Below are 16954 nucleotides of genomic sequence, written 5' to 3'. Positions count from 1 at the left end.
AATATTACACTGCCGTTTCCTTGACAGTTCTCTTTACAAACAAACCGTCGAATCTCCTAATTCCCAAATTACCAAACATGAGGATTACCATAGGGGAGATCAAGCAACAAAGAGAATCCCGTCTTAGTAATTCAGTGTTAATGAACCTTTTACTTTGAGTGGTATTTTAAGAGTAGGAATCTCTACTTCTCTGACCAGCCTCTTTCTAGAAATGAATTTCAACCCCAGGCAACTTATAGACACTGGATTTATCAACCCTTGGACAGAGTTCTCCCTTTAGCCAAGGGTATAGTGAAGTTGAATCGCAACTTGACTGTACAGTTTTTGACCATTTGTGAGTTTCCTGTACATCATTCTGAGCTTCCTTTGCCCCAGTCTTCCTGGTTATAAAAGTGAAAATTTACTTCTAACTTTCTTCCTAATAGGTGGCTTTTACCCTAGTTTGTGAGGTGAGCATCATACATGTTTAGGCCAGGAGAAAATTCTTAGTATAATATGAGTGCCTCACACACTTGAAATAGTACACTCATTTGCAGTGAACTTCAAAAAGATCTGTGTTCTTAATGTGTGCTTACAATACTTTCATTGGGGTGCTTCATCGCTGACCCCTGGCTTGAGTGTAATTCATCCAGGAAAGAACTGGAACAAGGAAAGATATGCTTTTATTTCTACAATTTAACAAGAGAAATAAAAGAATTCAAAAGCTAATTTCCTACTGCAGCGTCAGGATCCAATGAATGTGTCTGCACATCTTCTCTTCTCCTTTTCTTTGCTTTCACTCCCACCTGCCTGAACTGTACCTGTGCTTATTTCATACATCAATGAAGGAGTTTATGGAGCCCAACCATCTGTGCCTTTTTCTTCCTCAAATGCATAAAACCATAATCCATATACATAAATTCATAATCCATGTGCACTGCTTATAACTCTATTAAGATAGTGAATTTTCCAGTGCAATTAAACGATTTGCTAAAGAGATGATTGCAATTTCAGACTGTATCATAAATACTCAGGCCCTTATAGCTATATGCCTGGTGAGAAATTTGGGCTGATTTGTATTTTGAAATATCATAAAGTAAAACTAAAACAATAGCATAAAGCGACAAACCTTTCCCCCCCTACTTATCTGAATTCTCACTATCCAAAATCAGGATATAAAAGAGTTTGATATATTTGTAAAATATTTCTTGCCCTCTGAGCTGAAACAAACTAACCAAAAAAACTGAACAGGTTCAGATACATTTGTATCCATTGCTACCTTAATATGCTATTTGAATTCTCATTATCCAAATGCAGGATTTGAATAGATTTGGTTAGTGAAAGGTACTCGCACTTTGAAACTCTGACTTTGCTACTTTTTAAAATGAGCCTACATTATGGGAGTAAGGTAGCAAGAACTATAGTATTTGCGTTTAATAGGATTTGTAGTAGGTACTAAATGCCAAGTTTTATAGAGAAGTAGCAAAGTCATTTACAGTATTGCTGATCCTAATGATTAAGTTGCTCTGTGCATTCAAATCAGTGTTGCAAGATCCCTTGGTAAATTTATTATGATCATTGAACACAGATGGCCTTGATCATTTAATCAGAAATCACTGTGAAGGATACAGTGGAGCACATTGTTCCCATCCCCCAGAACTCTATTATGGCCCTTCTGAAAGTGGACTGCTATCGATTAGGTCAGTTTAATAATCCCCAGATTTCACAACAGAAAAGAGCACTGGGTTGTATAGTTCAATAGCAATTAAAATGTCTCAAATGGTCATAGGATTCCTTTATTCCTAAAACTTCTCTGTCACAGCTTGGGTGCTGATATAAGAGGTCAAGGTAGATAGAAAATACCCCAGCACCAGAAGACATGGCATTTTTATAGGGCTCAGTACAGTGTCTTTCCCAGACTAGATATTCAAGTCCTTATTGAGTAACAATAAATTTATTTATAAAGGTTTGTTTTGAATTCTCTTCGGAGCTGTGAGGTAGGGAACTCCGAATTCAAAGCAGAAACAAGCCTGGTGTGAAGATCATTGTAGAAGAAAACTCGTATCTAGGAAGCAGAAATATACTAGAAACTCAGAACTAAGGACCACAAAAATCCATGTTAGTCTTGAACTTTCACAGGTCCAGCTGTTATTTCCATATGAACATTTGGATACTACCAGGCTAGAACTGCAGCATGCACTTTGAAGTGTCGATTGTAGCCGGAGTGATTTTGTGTTGAAAGTTTTCAGGGTATAAAACAAACAGTTTCTCAAAGGCTCAAAAATCATGAGTCTGCCAGAAAGTCTTGGGGGTGGAATTTGCTGAGGGCCCAAACTTAGATCTTTCAGATAGTTTGCCAGTAAGATGGAAGATGTGACAACTTTATTAGCCAACTAGGCTAATTTAACTTAAGGGAGATGAGCATCCAGATACAGAGATAAGTATCCTGTGACAGGAGAGAGAGTGACCTTTCACCATCTGGGGGAGGATGCATTTGCTATAGTTACTTTTATCTTTATTTTAATTTAATTTAATTTTTTTGAAGGGGAAGGATTCACCCTGAAATAACATCTGTTGCCAAACTTCCTCTTTTGCTTTTCCTCCCCAAAGCCCCAGTGCATGGTTGTACATCCTTGTTGTGAGTCCTTCTAGTTCTTCTATGTGAGCCGCTGCCACAGCATGGCAACTGACAGATGGGTGGTGTGGTTCCACGACTGGGAAATGAACCCGGGCCACCAAAACAGCGAGAGTGCCAAACTTTAACCACTAGGCCATCAGGGCTGGCTTAGTTACTTTTATTTAACAGTTTTTTTTTTTTTATATATATATAGGTGCAATTTACATACAGTGAAATGTGCAGATCTTGAGTGGACAATATGATGAGTTTTTACAAATACAGACACTTGTATAACCCACACTTCATCAATATGTAGAACATTTCCACTACCACAAAGGTTTCCTCATGCCCATTCTTTATCAATTCCTCTTTTAACCCAAAGGTAACCACTGCTCTGCTTTTCCATCACTGAGGGATCATTTCCCTGTTCTAGAACCTCATTTAAGAAGAATCTGATGGTACATACGCTTTGGTGTCTGGCTTCTTTTGCTCAAAATAATGTTTTTGAAATTTCTCTGTATTGTTGCAACTTGTTCCTTCTTATTGCTGAGTAGTTTTCCATTGCAGGAATATAGGAAAATTTGTTTGCCCATTTTCTTGCTTATGGACACTTGGGTTTTTCCAGTCCAGGGGTATTATGAATAAAGCTGCTACGAACATTCTTGATCAAGATTAATATATTTTCATTTCTTTGGAGTGGAATTGCTGGGTCATAGGGTATGTAAAAATTTAATTTTATGAGAAACTACAAAAAGTTTTCTTTTCTTTCTGATAGTACCGTTTCACACTCCTACCAGCAACAACTGAGAGTTCTGATTGCTCCACATTCGTAACGTTTAAAATTTTTTCCATTCTAGTAAATGTAAAATGATATCTTGTGAATTTAACTTTAATTTTTCTGATGATTAGTGATGACAACTGCTTTCTTACAAACATATTTTATGCATATCTTTCTTCGTGAAATGCTGTTCAAATCTTTTGCCCATTAGTTTTTTGGTTATTTCTATATTTTCTATCATAGGAATTCTTTAAATATTTTGGATACTATCCTTTGTCAGATAGATGTATGCAAGCACTTTTTCCCAGTCTGCAGCCTCCCTATTTACTTTCTTAATGGTGTCATTCATTGAGCAAAAGTTTTAAATTTTGATGAAGTCCAAAGTATCCATTTTCTTTATGGTTAGTGCTTTCTCTGTCCTATTAAGAAATCTTTGCATATCACAAGATCTCACAAGATTGTCCTATGCTTTCTTCTGAGAAGCTTTATGATTTTGTCTCTTCTGTTTAGGTCTATGATCCTTCTTGAATTAATTTTTGTATATATTGTGTGGTAGGGATTGAGTTTCACTTTTCTTTTTTTTTTCACATATAGATATCCAGTTTTTCCAGGGTCATTTCATTGAAAACAATTTCTTTTTCTTATTTATGGCTATAGTTTTTAATTGTAAAATTAATTAACCTCCACTACTTTTAATAATATAAGAAATGCCACACTAAATGTATTGTTCTAGGCAGACAGTATTCCATCTCTGGTAGATATACCAAGCACATAGGAAGTAATTATTTGTCCTTTGAGGTATTTGCTTAAATAGGTTAAGATTTACCTTGAATATTCCTATCTTCTCTTAACACATCCATAATTAACAGACTCAAGCTGCTAGCATCTTGCTTATGGATATGTGTAGTGCCCTCCACAAGAACACCCAGTCAAGGAGGACCAAGGGGAACTAAAATTCCCTCTGTGCTTTTGCTTGCCAAGCTGCTCACCCTTGAGGACACAGGTGGGAAAGAAGTTATAACCACAACATGAAAGGGCCACCTTTGTCCACACACAGGAGGAACTCTATCTAATTCATTTAGAGGAAATACTTAAGGATTACCCAGAGGTGACACCTTTTCTAATTTGTACAAAGTGCCTTTATGTGCTAGCATAGGCTCTGCACTTCTTATTTAACCATTCCTGAACTTGTAGTGTTCAGTCACTGCTTATTGTAATAGTACTAAGTTTCTTCAGTTTAAATTTATGGAGACACGGTAGGGTCCTGGCCCCTGTTTCATCTTTCAAGTTTCAATTATTATTATTATTTTTTAACTTGTAACTATTTGTTGCCTTATCGCCATCCTTTATAAGATAGACATTCTGGACAGTCTTCTCCCTAACTAACAACCCTACGAATGCCATCCAATTACAATATCTATCGCAAATGTTAAAATGGTATTGTAATATCTTATAATGTCAGTACATTTTAATCTGAACAGTAATTGTGTAGAGGGGCACCTAAGGACATTCTACTAAGCTTTTAGAGAACCAACTTCTTTCCCTCCATCTCCCAATCTTCCCACTTTCTTGTTTGTAGGGTCCCTCTCTTGCCATCCTCTCCATGCTCTCAACCATCATAATACAGTCACGCGTCATTTGATGATGGGAATACGTTATAAAAAATACATCCTTAGGCGATTTTATGGTTGTGCAAACATCCTAGAGTTTACCTACACAAACCTAGATGGTAGAGCCTACTACATACCTAAGCTGTATGGTACTAATCTTAGGGACCACGGTTGCATATGCAGTCTGTCATATGCAAATGACGTGTGCGGTGCATGACTGTACACAAATGAATGCGGAATTTGATAGGCTAGATTACCACAATACTTACAAGATTTTAGAGAGTCTGCTTAAATGTCTGTTTATTTCTACAAGGGATTCCAATAAACTTTCCATTCACATATCTCACTTTAGAGGTGAAGAAAGAGGTTCTAAGAAGTTTAAAATCTTGCCTAAGTTTAGGCAGCTCTTTAGGAAGAGAGCTCTCTAGAACCTCTATGTCTCCAAGTTCATCTTGGAAACAATCTTCAGGCTTATTCTCTCCCCATAGTTCCAAACTCTTTTTATGTTAAACAGAAATTCTTGTTCTTCTTCCCTTTAAGCTAAACAAAAGTACATATGTGGATCGCACAGAAATGGGAGAGACTGTGAAAACGGGAGGCTATTGGAGCAAAAAGGAGAAGATGCTCACCTCAGTGAGTCGGGGGAAAATTGACTAGGAAAATATAGTACTATTGCTGAGTAATACTGAAAGCCTATTTGAATTTTTTGATCATATAATTAAAGCAGAGTTCACTGGTATAGTGGTGTGATGTTTTCCAAGCCAAATTAAGCTGCTTTGATGGATGTGCAAAAGGATCGGTGTTTTGTGTTTAGCTAGGTTTTTGCTTTTGTCCCACAAGTAAGAAAGTAGGAGACAGAGGGTAGCGAGGTGAGCAGGTACACAAGGGGATGATTATGCTGAAGAATAGTGTCATCTTAATTGCAAGGAGCAAAGTGAAAACATGAGAAAAATATTGCTCAGTGAAAAAGGATTGGTTCTGATGGGGTCAGAGAATTGTTGGAGTGTAAATATTAGAGTAAATGAGCTTGAAATATAAGAGAGAGGGGTTATTGAGGTAGATATTTTAGTAGTTAAGTCATTGGTAGGTTTATACTTTATATAGCAGTAGGGGTAGAACAAAAGAGAATGAGCCAATTACTGGAATCTGGAGAACGGAAAGTTTATTTGATTTTATTGAAGTCATAATAGTTTATAACTGTGTGAAATTTCAGTTGTACATTATTATTTGTCAGTCACCGTATATATGTGCCCCTTTACCCATTATGCCCACCCCTCAATCCCCTTCCCCTCTGGTAACCACTAATCTGTTCTTTTTGTCCATGTATTTGTTTATCTTCCACATATGAGTTTAATCATATGGTGTTGGTCTTTCTCTGTCTGGCTTATTTTACTTAACATAACACCCTCAAGCTCCATCCATGTTCTTGCAAATGGGATGATTTTTCCTTTTTTTATGGCTGACTAGTCTTCCATTGTATACATATACCGTATCTTCTTTATCTATTGATCAGTTGATGGGCATTTGGGTTCTTCCACATCTTGGCTATTGTGAATAATGCTGCAGTGAATATAGGGGTGCATAAGTCTCTTTGGATTGTTGATTTCAAGTTCTTTGGATAGATACCAGTAGTGGGACAGCTGGGTCAGATGGTATTTCTATTTTTGATTTTTTGAGAAGTCTCCATACTGTTTTCCATAGTGGCTGTACCAGTTATCACTCCTACCAGCAGTGTATGAGGGTTCCTTTTCTCCACATCCTCTCCAATATCTGTGATTTTTTGTCTTGGTGATTATAGCCATTCTAACGGGTGTAAGGTGATGTCTTAGTGTAGTTTTGATTTGCATTTCCCTGGTGATTAGTGATGTTGAACATCTTTTCATGTGCCTATTGTCCATCTGTATATCTTCTTGGAGAAATGCCTGTTCATATCCTTTGCCCATTTTTTGATTGGGTTGTTTAGTTTTTTGTTGTTGATTTGTATGAGTTCTTTATATATTTTGGAGATTAAGTCCTTGTCAGATATATGATTTGCAAATATTTTCTTTCAGTTGGTGGGTTGTCTTTTCATCTTGTTCATGGTTTCTTTTGCCTTGAAGAAGATCTTTAGTCTGATGAAGTTCCATTTGTTTATTTTTTCTTTTGTTTCCTTTCCCAGAGTAGACATGATATTCAAAAAGATCCTTCTTTAGACAGATGTTAAAGAGTATACTGTCTATATTTTCTTCTAGGAGTTTTATGATGTCACGTCTTACCTTGAAGTCTTTAATCCATTTTGTGTTAATTTGGTGTATGGTGAAAGACAATGGTGTACCTTTATTCTTTTGCATGTGGCTGTCCAGTTTTCCCAACGTGATTTATTGAATAGACTTTACTTTCTCCATTGTATGTTCTTGGCTTCTTTGTGGAAGATTATCTGTCTGTAGATGTGTGGATTTATTTCTGAGCTTTCAATTCTGTTCCATTGATCTGTGAGCCTGTTTTTGTATCAGTACCATGCTGTTTTGATTGCTATAGCTTTGTGGTATATTTTGAAGTCAGGAATTGTGATGCCTCCAGCTTCATTGTTTTTACTTAGGATTGCTTTAGCTATTCGGGATCTTTTCTTGCCCCACATGATTTTTAGGATTCTTTGTTCTATTTCTGTGAAGAATGTCATTGGGATTCTGATTGGGATTGCATTGAATCTGGAGATTGCTTTAGGTAGTATGGACATTTTAACTATGTTTATTCTTCTAATACATGTGCATGGAATATCTTTCCATTTCTTTATGTCATCATCAATTTCTTACAGTTTTCATTGTATAGGCCTTTCACCTGCTTGGTTACATTTATTCCTAGATATTTTATTCTTTTTGTAGTTATTGTAAATGGGATTATACTATTGAGTTCTCTTTCCGTTAGTTTGTTATGAGAGTGTAGAAATGCAACTGACTTTTGTAAGTTGATTTTTCACCCTGAAAATTTGCTGTAGTTGTTGATTATTTCTAATAGTTTTCTGATAGATTCTTTAGGGTTTTCTAATATAGAGAATAATGTTATCTGCAAGCAGCAAGAGTTTCACTTCTTCCTTGCCAATCTGGATAAATTTTATTTCTTTTTCTTGCCTAATTTCTCTGGCCAAAACCTCCAGTACTGTGTTGAATAAGAGTAGCAAGAGTGGGCACCCTTATCTTGTTCCTATTCTCGGAAGAATGGCATTCAGTGTTTCCCCATTGAGTATGATGTGGGCTGTTGGTTTGTCATATATGGCCTTTATTATGTTGAGGTACTTTCATACCCATTTTATTGAGAGTTTTTATCATAAATGGATTTTGGACGTTGTCAAATGCTTTCTCTGCATCTATTGAGATGATCATGTGGTGTTTATTTCTCATTTTGTTAATGTGGTGTATCACTTTGATTTGTGGATGTTGAACCATCCAAGCATCCCTGTTATAAATCCCACTTGATCATGGTGTATGATCCTTTTATGTATTTCTGCATTCAATTTGCCAATATTTTGTTTAGGATTTTTGCATCGAAGTTTATCAGCGATATTGGCCTATAATTTTCCTTCTTTGTGTTGTCCTAGCTTTGGGATCAGGGTGACATTGGCCTCATAAAATGTGTTAGAAAGTGTTCCATCTTCTTCAATTTTTTGTAAGAGTTTGAGAAGGATAGGTATTGAACCTGCTTTGAATGTTTGGTAGAATTCTCTAGAGAAGCCATCTGGTCCTAGACTTTTATTTCTGGGGAGGGTTTTTAGTTACTGTTTCAATCTCTTTACTTGTAATTGGTCTATTCAGATTCTCTATTTCTTCTTGATTTGGTTTTGGGAGGTTACATGAGTCTAAGAACTTACCCATTTCTTCTAGATTATCCAATTTGTTGGCATATAAGTTTCATAGTATTCTCTTATAATCCTTTGTATATGTGGGGTATCCATTATAATTTTTCCTCTTTCATTTCTAATTTTATTTATTTTAGCCTTCTCTCTTTTTTTCTTAGTGAGTCTGGCTAGGGGTTTGTCAATTTTGTTTATGTTTTCAAAGAACCAGCTCTTAGTTTCATTGATCCTGTCTGCTACATTTTTTGGTTTCAATTTCATTTATTTCTGCTCTAGTTTTTATTATTTCCCTCCTTCTGCTGACTTTGGCCTTTGTTCTTCTTTTTCTAGTTCTGTCAGGTGTAGCTTAAGATTATTTATTTGAGATTTTTCTGGTTTGTTGAAGAGGGCCTGTATTGCTATGAATTTCCCTCTTAGGACCACTTTTGCTGCATCCCATATGAATTGGTATGGTGTATATTCATTTTCATTTGTTTCCAGATATCTTTTGAATTCTCCTTTAATTTCTTCGATGATCCATTAGTTGTTCAGTAGCATGTTGTTTAGTCTCCAACTCTTTGTCCCTTTCCCAGCTCTCTTCTTGTAGTTGATTTCTAGTTTCATAGCATTATGGTCAGAAAAGATGCTTAATATGATTTCCACATTCTAAATTTATTGAGGCTTGCCTTGTTTCCCAACATACGGTCTATCTTTGAGACTGTTCCATGTGCATTTAATAAGAATGTGTATTCTGCTGTTTTTGGATAGAGTGTTCTCTCTATATATCTATTAAATCCATCTGATCTAGTTTTTCATTTAATTCCACTATTTCCCTGTTGACTTTTTTGTCTGGATGATCTATCCATTGATGTAAGTGGGGTGTTAAAGTCCCCTACTATTATTATGTTGTTGTTAATACCTCCTTTTAGGTCTGTTAGTTGCTTTATGTACTTTAGTGCTCCAGTGTTGGGTGCATATATTTATATTTATATATTTATAAATGTTTTGTCTTCTTGGTGAAGCATCCCTTTTATCATTTTTTCTTTGTCTCTCTTTGCCTTTTTTATCTTGTCATCTACTTTGTCTGATATAAGTGTGGCAATATCTGCCTTCTTTTGTTTGCCATTAGCTTGGAGTATCATCCTTCATCCATTCATTCTGAGTCTGTGTTTGCCTTTAGAGCTGAGATGTGTTTCCTGGAGGTAGCAGACTGTTGTGTCTTGTTTTTTATTCCATCCCACCACTCTGCGTATTTGATTGGAGAATTCAATCCATTTACATTTAGAGTGATTATTGATAAAGGAGGGCTTAATGATGCTATTTTATCACTTGTTTACCAGTTCTGTATTTCCCTTGTTTCTTGTCCCATGTATTTCAGACTGCCAATTCAGTTTGGTAGCTCTCTGTAATGGTTTTTCAGTTTTCTCTTTATCATTTGTGTCTCTGTTCTGCTTATTTGTTTAGTGGTTACTGTGAGGTTTGTGTAAAAAATCTTGTAGATGAGGTAGTCCATTTCTGTAAGCCTCTTACTTCCTTAGTCTAAGCTGATTCCATCCATTTCCTCTTTCCCTTATAATTTATTGTTTTCACAACTTATTCCATTTTGTGTTGTTAGTTTGTGGTTTAAAGGATGAGATTATAGCTATTTTTGATGTTTTCCTTCCGTTTATCTTTAATGTTATAATTAAGTGTTTGCTAACCTGTTCTGATGGGAGAGCTGTAATTTTCTGATTTTTGTCTGCCTACTTATCTCCTTGCTCAAGGCTTCATAAACCCTTCCTTTTTTTTTTTCAGGTATGAGGGCCTTCTTGAGAATTTCTTGTAGAGCAGTGTCTTGTGGTGATGAACTCCCTGAGCTTTTGTTTATGTGGGAAAGTTTTTATTTCTCTATGATATGTGAAGGATATTTTCACTGGATAGAATATTCTTGGCTCAAAGTTTTTGTCTTTCAGAATGTTGAATATATCATTCTACTTTCTTCTATAAGGTTTCTGCTGAGAAATCCACTGAAAGTCTGATAGGGATTCCTTTGTAAGTTATTTTCTTCTGCCTTGCTGCCCTTAATATTTTGTCTTTTATCACTGACTTTTGCCAGTTTTACTTCTATATGCCTTGGAGAAGATCTTTCTACATTGACATAATTAGGAGTTCTATTAGCTTCTTGTAATTCCAGCTCCTTCCCCAGGTTTGGGAAGTTCTCAGCTATTATTTCTTTGAACATGCTCTCTACTCCTTTCTGTCTCTCCTCCCTCTGGAAGACCTATAATCCTTATGTTACATTGCCTAATTGAGTCTGATATTTCTTTCAGAATTTCTTCATTTCTGTTTAGTCTTTGTTCTCTCTCCTCCATCTGAAAGATGTCTATATTTCTATCTTCTAAATTGCTAATTCTGTCCCCTATAATATCAACTCCATTATTTAAGGATATTATTAAATAGACTCCAGCTATTTCTTTATCTCATTCATTCTGTCTTTCATCTTCAACATCTCTGATCAGTTTTTCTTTATAGTCACAATCTCTTTTGTGAAGAATTCCCTCTGTTCATTAATTTCATTCCTGATTTCATTGAACTTTCTGTCTGAGTTTTCTTATAACTCATTGAGTTATTTTATGACAGCTATTTTGAATTCTCTGTCTTTTAGTTTGCAAATTTCTGTGCCTTTAGGATTGATTTCTGGGCATTTGTGTTTTTCCTTCTGGTTTGGAGTACTAATATACCTCTTCATACTATTTGATGGGGTGCATTTGTGCCTTTTCACAGTGATAGTATTTTGTCGCAGATTCCACCTACTCCTACCGAGTTAGGGGCAGGAGCTGTGTATTCTGAGACTACCATGATTCCTTTCAGTTGTGCCTGTCTGAGTGTGAGACACTCCTTAGGACTGCAGCAGCCCTGTGAGCTCACCTACTGAATGGGAAAGCAATCACACAGGGGATCAGGGCTACTGCCACCTGCTCACACAGTCCCACCAAGATGCACTTTAGGGCCACAGCAGTACTATGGGTGAATGCAACAGCCAGGAACTTGTTTGCCTGGGCATGCAGATCTACCACTGTCTCCTTCTAAGTTGCACCAGCCATTTTCCTTTGTGGGCAGCATCTTGCCACCAGGTCTGAGACTGGGCCATTCCCAGGGGACTGTGGTGGCACTGTTGGCTCTCCCACAAGACAGGAAAACAATCACATGGGGGCTCAGGGCTGCTATCACCTGTTCCCATGGTTGCACCAAGGAGTGCTCCCACCCTTGGGACTGCAGTAGTGCCAAATGTGCTCCAGCCAGGAAAGCAGTCACATGCATGTCCTGGGCTGCTGGGGGGCCAGAGAGTGCTCACTTATCTTCACCACCTCCCAGGAAGTAATCCATCCCCCTTCAGATGTATAGCTGCGTGGGTCTCTCAGGTGTCTTATTATGCTGTTTGGATATCCTCTGTTGATCAATGAGTGTCCATTTAGTTGTAATTCAAAGGAGAATAGATAAAAGGAACAGCTCACTTTGCCATGTTGTTGACTTCACTTTCTGGAAAGTTTTTAAATGATTGAAATAAAAATTGGTGGTAGGGACTGGTCTTATGGCTGAGTGGTTAAGTTTTTTCACTTTGCTTTGGCAGCCTGGGCTTTGCCGCTTCAGATCCTGGGCACAGACCTACACACCACTCATCAAGCCATGCTGTGGAGGCGTCCCACATAGAAGAACTAGAATGAGTTACAACTAGGATATACAATTATTGGGGCTTTGCGGAGAAAAAGCAAAAGAGGAAGATTGGCAATAGATGTTAGCTTAGGGCCAATCTTAAAGATAAAAGAGTGGTAGTAGATATAGTCTGATTAGAAGCTGCAAAGGAGTTAAGGGTTTTGAAAGAGGAAGAAAGAAAAGTGATCTAAAAGAGGCAATGAATAGTAAGCACCTCAACTCAACCTCAAGGACCTGTTTTACATGGGGGTATAGAAAAGAAGTCAGCCACCATTTACGACAGATATGGCAGTATCTGGATCCTCAAGTAAAGATTAAGTCTCCCTTAAAGTAAAGAAGTAGAAGAAGAGTTCAGTGATATCAGGTATTTTAATGATGGCAAACTAAGAGTCTAGAGGCATAATAGCACCATGTGGGAGTGAGTGTAAATCAAGTCCGATTAGGGGATGAGCAGATCCACATGGGGAGATGGATGAGGGGACAGCCTAAACTTCCAGTGGTGATGGGGATGAGAAGCATGATGTTGTTACTTCTGTTGGTCTCTTGGGGGAGGGTGAGTACTTACTTTAGTACCATTCTTAGTACTGTTCAGACATATTAACTAGAACAAGCGTTTCTTAATTTTTAAGTCTTTCTTTGGTTATTAGAAGTATTTTTGCTTTACTTAAAATGGAAATTATATAACAGGAATCACTTGAGGAAAGGAGAAGCACGTTGTTTCTGGGCCACTCCCGGGGGACACAGCGGCACTGTGGGCTCTCACACCTGACAGGAAAATGATTGTGTGGGGGCTCAGGGCTATTGTCACCTGTTCCTGCAGTCACACTGAGGTGTGCTCCCACCCTTGCGGCCACAGCGGTGTTATGGGTGCTCCAGCCAGGAGAGCAGTTGCATGCATGCTCAGGGCTGCCAGGGAGCTGGAGAGTGCTCACCTATCTCCACCACCTCCCCAGGAGTAGTCCATCCACCTTCAGATATGCCCTGCATGAACCAGCTACTAAAGTGCTGTGCCTATGCTGCATCAGCCGCCAAGCCTCAGTGCCTAACATGCACCAAAACAAAATTAAACTACTCCGTGTTTCATGAGTTAGGGAGAATGGGTAAGTTTCCAAAATGTATCAATATGTTTATTTGCTTTTGTGTCTCTTATAATTTATTTCTATCTTAGAAAAGGATAAGAGAGTAAAATAGGAGGTGGTTGGAATAAAAATCATTGTGTAACTAATTCAGAAAACCAGAAATACAGCTGCTGAAGGGCTGTCTGAATTGTTTAAGCTTTTTCCCCAAATGTTGTGATATGTCTTTCTTGGATACAGTCACATCCTCAAGAATGAAAGAAAAGACGAACACAGCAACAACAACATAACAAGATTACTGCATTTTCAAGAGAAGAAAGCATCAAGAAAACTCAAACAAAGTGCTTCTCATTTCCTCTAGGGATTCCTGTTATGTAATTTCCATTTTAAATGAAGCAAAAATACTTCTAATAACCAGAGAAACACTTAAAAATTAAGAAACACTTGTTCTAGTTAATGTGTCTGAATAGCACTATGAAAAAAGTCTCCCCCAGGAGGTCATTATTATTCAAAAATTACTCTAATTAGGTCATGAATACATTAGGCCTTATTCACTGCCAACAAGAGAAAAAATAGAATTGGAAATGTGACACACATAACACTCCCAACATGTTGGGGCGATTTTATTCCAAAATGCCATTAAAAGATGAAAAGGTCACCCTGTAGGGAAGTAATTGGTAAGGCACTCTTGCAACTGATTAAAGGCGCTTTTATTCAGGCATATCATTTTTTCTTTCTTTGAAAAGGGGTCTTCCTAGATAGAGAGAAAAATATGTGTTTGTGTTTATGTATGTATATATATATATTATATATGTAATTCTGATTGGATAGTTGTTAGCTGTTTTAAGACAATAAAACAGGACAAGAGAAAAACAAGAGCTTTTGACATATCAAAATAGACACACTTGTAGACCGAGAACAAATTGCAAAGACCATCTTAAGAAAATATAAAAAGATAAAGGTATTTCTTCATATGATTCTTTTCATTCATTTACTCCATCTCTATGGTTCCTCAGAATATTTGCTGCATAGACAAGTTCTGCAATCAATTAGAAAAGGGTATAAAATTTTAATGAATTGGTAATGCCCAAAGTAAGAGACTGGGAGGCTAAAGCCTTTTATTTTTTATTTTTGTTTTTTCTTAAAGAAACTTAACAAGATCTGATAATGAAACCCCTGGTATAGTTTGATGGCTGAATTTGTGAATCCCCAGTAAGCTCTATCAAAATACATATATACAGCCAAACCACAGAAAGCATCCACAGGGCTTTTCTTTTTCTCCTCTGTTGAAAACATAGAAAATAGGGACATTGCTTTATCAGTTGTAGCATGGCTTCTATTTTTCCTATATCATCTCATACCGTGAACGCAGTTTTACAAAATGGTAGTTTTCAACATTCATAATCAAAATTGCTGTGTTTAAAACCTGATAAAATCTTCATCATATGCACAAGATTTTCATTTCAATGACGGGACACCTAAACATGAGACATCTGAAAATTCATCTTTTCCCCTTAATATTAGTTTACAATTATTCCATGTCTTGGTGTTCCTTAAGAATTCTAACAGTGAACTACTGAGGGGACCAGGTATACCAGATGCTAATTGATTTCATTCTGTGGTTTCTGATGATACTAGGATTCATTCATATTCTCATTCCCTCATTGAGCCACTTATTCATCCAACAATATATATATATTTTTTTAAAGATTTTATTTTTTCCCTTTTTCTCCCCAAAGCCCCCCGGTACATAGTTGCATATTCTTCGTTGTGGGTCCTTCTAGTTGTGGCATGTGGGACGCTGCCTCAGTGTGGTTTGATGAGTGGTGCCGTGTCCTCGCCCAGGATTCGAACTGGCAAAACCCTGGGCCGCCTGCAGCAGAGCGCGTGAACTTAACCACTCAGCCACGAGGCCAGCCCCCATCCAACAATATATTTTTTAACTGTAGCTTTTTACTGCAATCCAGTATCAGACTTACAAACAAGTTGCAATATTTCTCATACTACCTTTACTCAGATTCCCACATACAAATATATATATATATTATACATATATATAAATAAATATATATCTATACATATATAGAAAGAGAGGGATTCTGAACCATTTGAAAGTAAGTTGCAGACATTATACCCCTTTACCCATAAATATTGGAGTGTGAATTTCCTAAATACGAGGACAATCTTCTACATGACTACAGCATAATTATCAAAATCAGGAAACTAACATTAATACAATAATCTCATCTAATTTATAGAACTTATTTAGGTTTTGCCAATTGTTCCAACAACTACTTTTTGAACACCTAGGATTCTTGTATATAGCACATGAGGATAAAGAGCTTCCGAGAAAGTGAAAGATTCCAGAGAGTTTGCTTAGGAAAATACGTTTCATTTTAGTGTGTAACATATTCAGTACCTTTTAATTCAATGAAAAGGTATTGGGTGTCAACATTTTATACAGAATAATGATATAGCTCCCATTCGTTCAGTGCTTACAATGGATCAGGCACTATACTAACATCTTCATATGAATTCTTTAATTTCATCCTCACAACAATCTTACAAAGTAGATATTATTTTATAGAGGGAGAAACAAAGGCTCAGAGAGATGAAGGAACTTGTTTGGTCACAGAGCAATTGAGTTGCACACCTGGAATTCCCATGCAAATCTTTCTGATTCCAAAACCTAAACTCTTATTCATTTCACCATATTCCTCACAGCATGAAACAAGACACTAACGATGCATTTCCTGCTGTCCTGGAACGTATAATCTTCCTGAGAAAAATATAAAATACATTCATACAAACTCAGAACATTAGAGCTGGAAGTTCACCTTCATTTAAAGTTGTAACACAACGGCTGACCTGCTTCTGGGGCTTCAACTGCCCTACTCCTCATCTATTTTTCTGCATAGAACTCGTCATCATTTAACTCATTATATGATATGCAGATTTACCGTCCTGATATTACGTTCTGTCACCACAGGAATGAGACTGCAAGAGAGGAGCCACTTGTTTCTTTTTTTCAATTGTTAGGTCCCTTGCACATAGAAAAGTGCCCTGCATAAAGTGGGCATTAGTAAAATACTTGTTGAATAAACGATTGAATTACTACAGGAGCTTAATTTTATAGATGAGGAAAGTGAAATCCAGAGAGATTGAGCTGCTCAAGGTCAGAGTAATTTAGTGCATGAAATGTCATTGAGTTGACTATAAATAGGAGTCACAATGAGTGACACAAACACAGAGTTCCATGGGAACATAAGGAAGAGATCAGGATGGTCTGAATGTGGTTGAAGAGCGGGAGCTTCATGGAGAAGGGAAGAGAGAGTGGACCATAAATAATAAGTAGAAAATCTTTCAAGAACAAAGATGCTGTGAGGGAAATTA

This window comes from Equus przewalskii, chromosome 18 (assembly GCF_037783145.1).
Source record: "Equus przewalskii isolate Varuska chromosome 18, EquPr2, whole genome shotgun sequence".
NCBI lineage: Eukaryota > Metazoa > Chordata > Mammalia > Perissodactyla > Equidae > Equus > Equus przewalskii.
Note: the sequence above shows the minus strand (reverse complement) of the source record.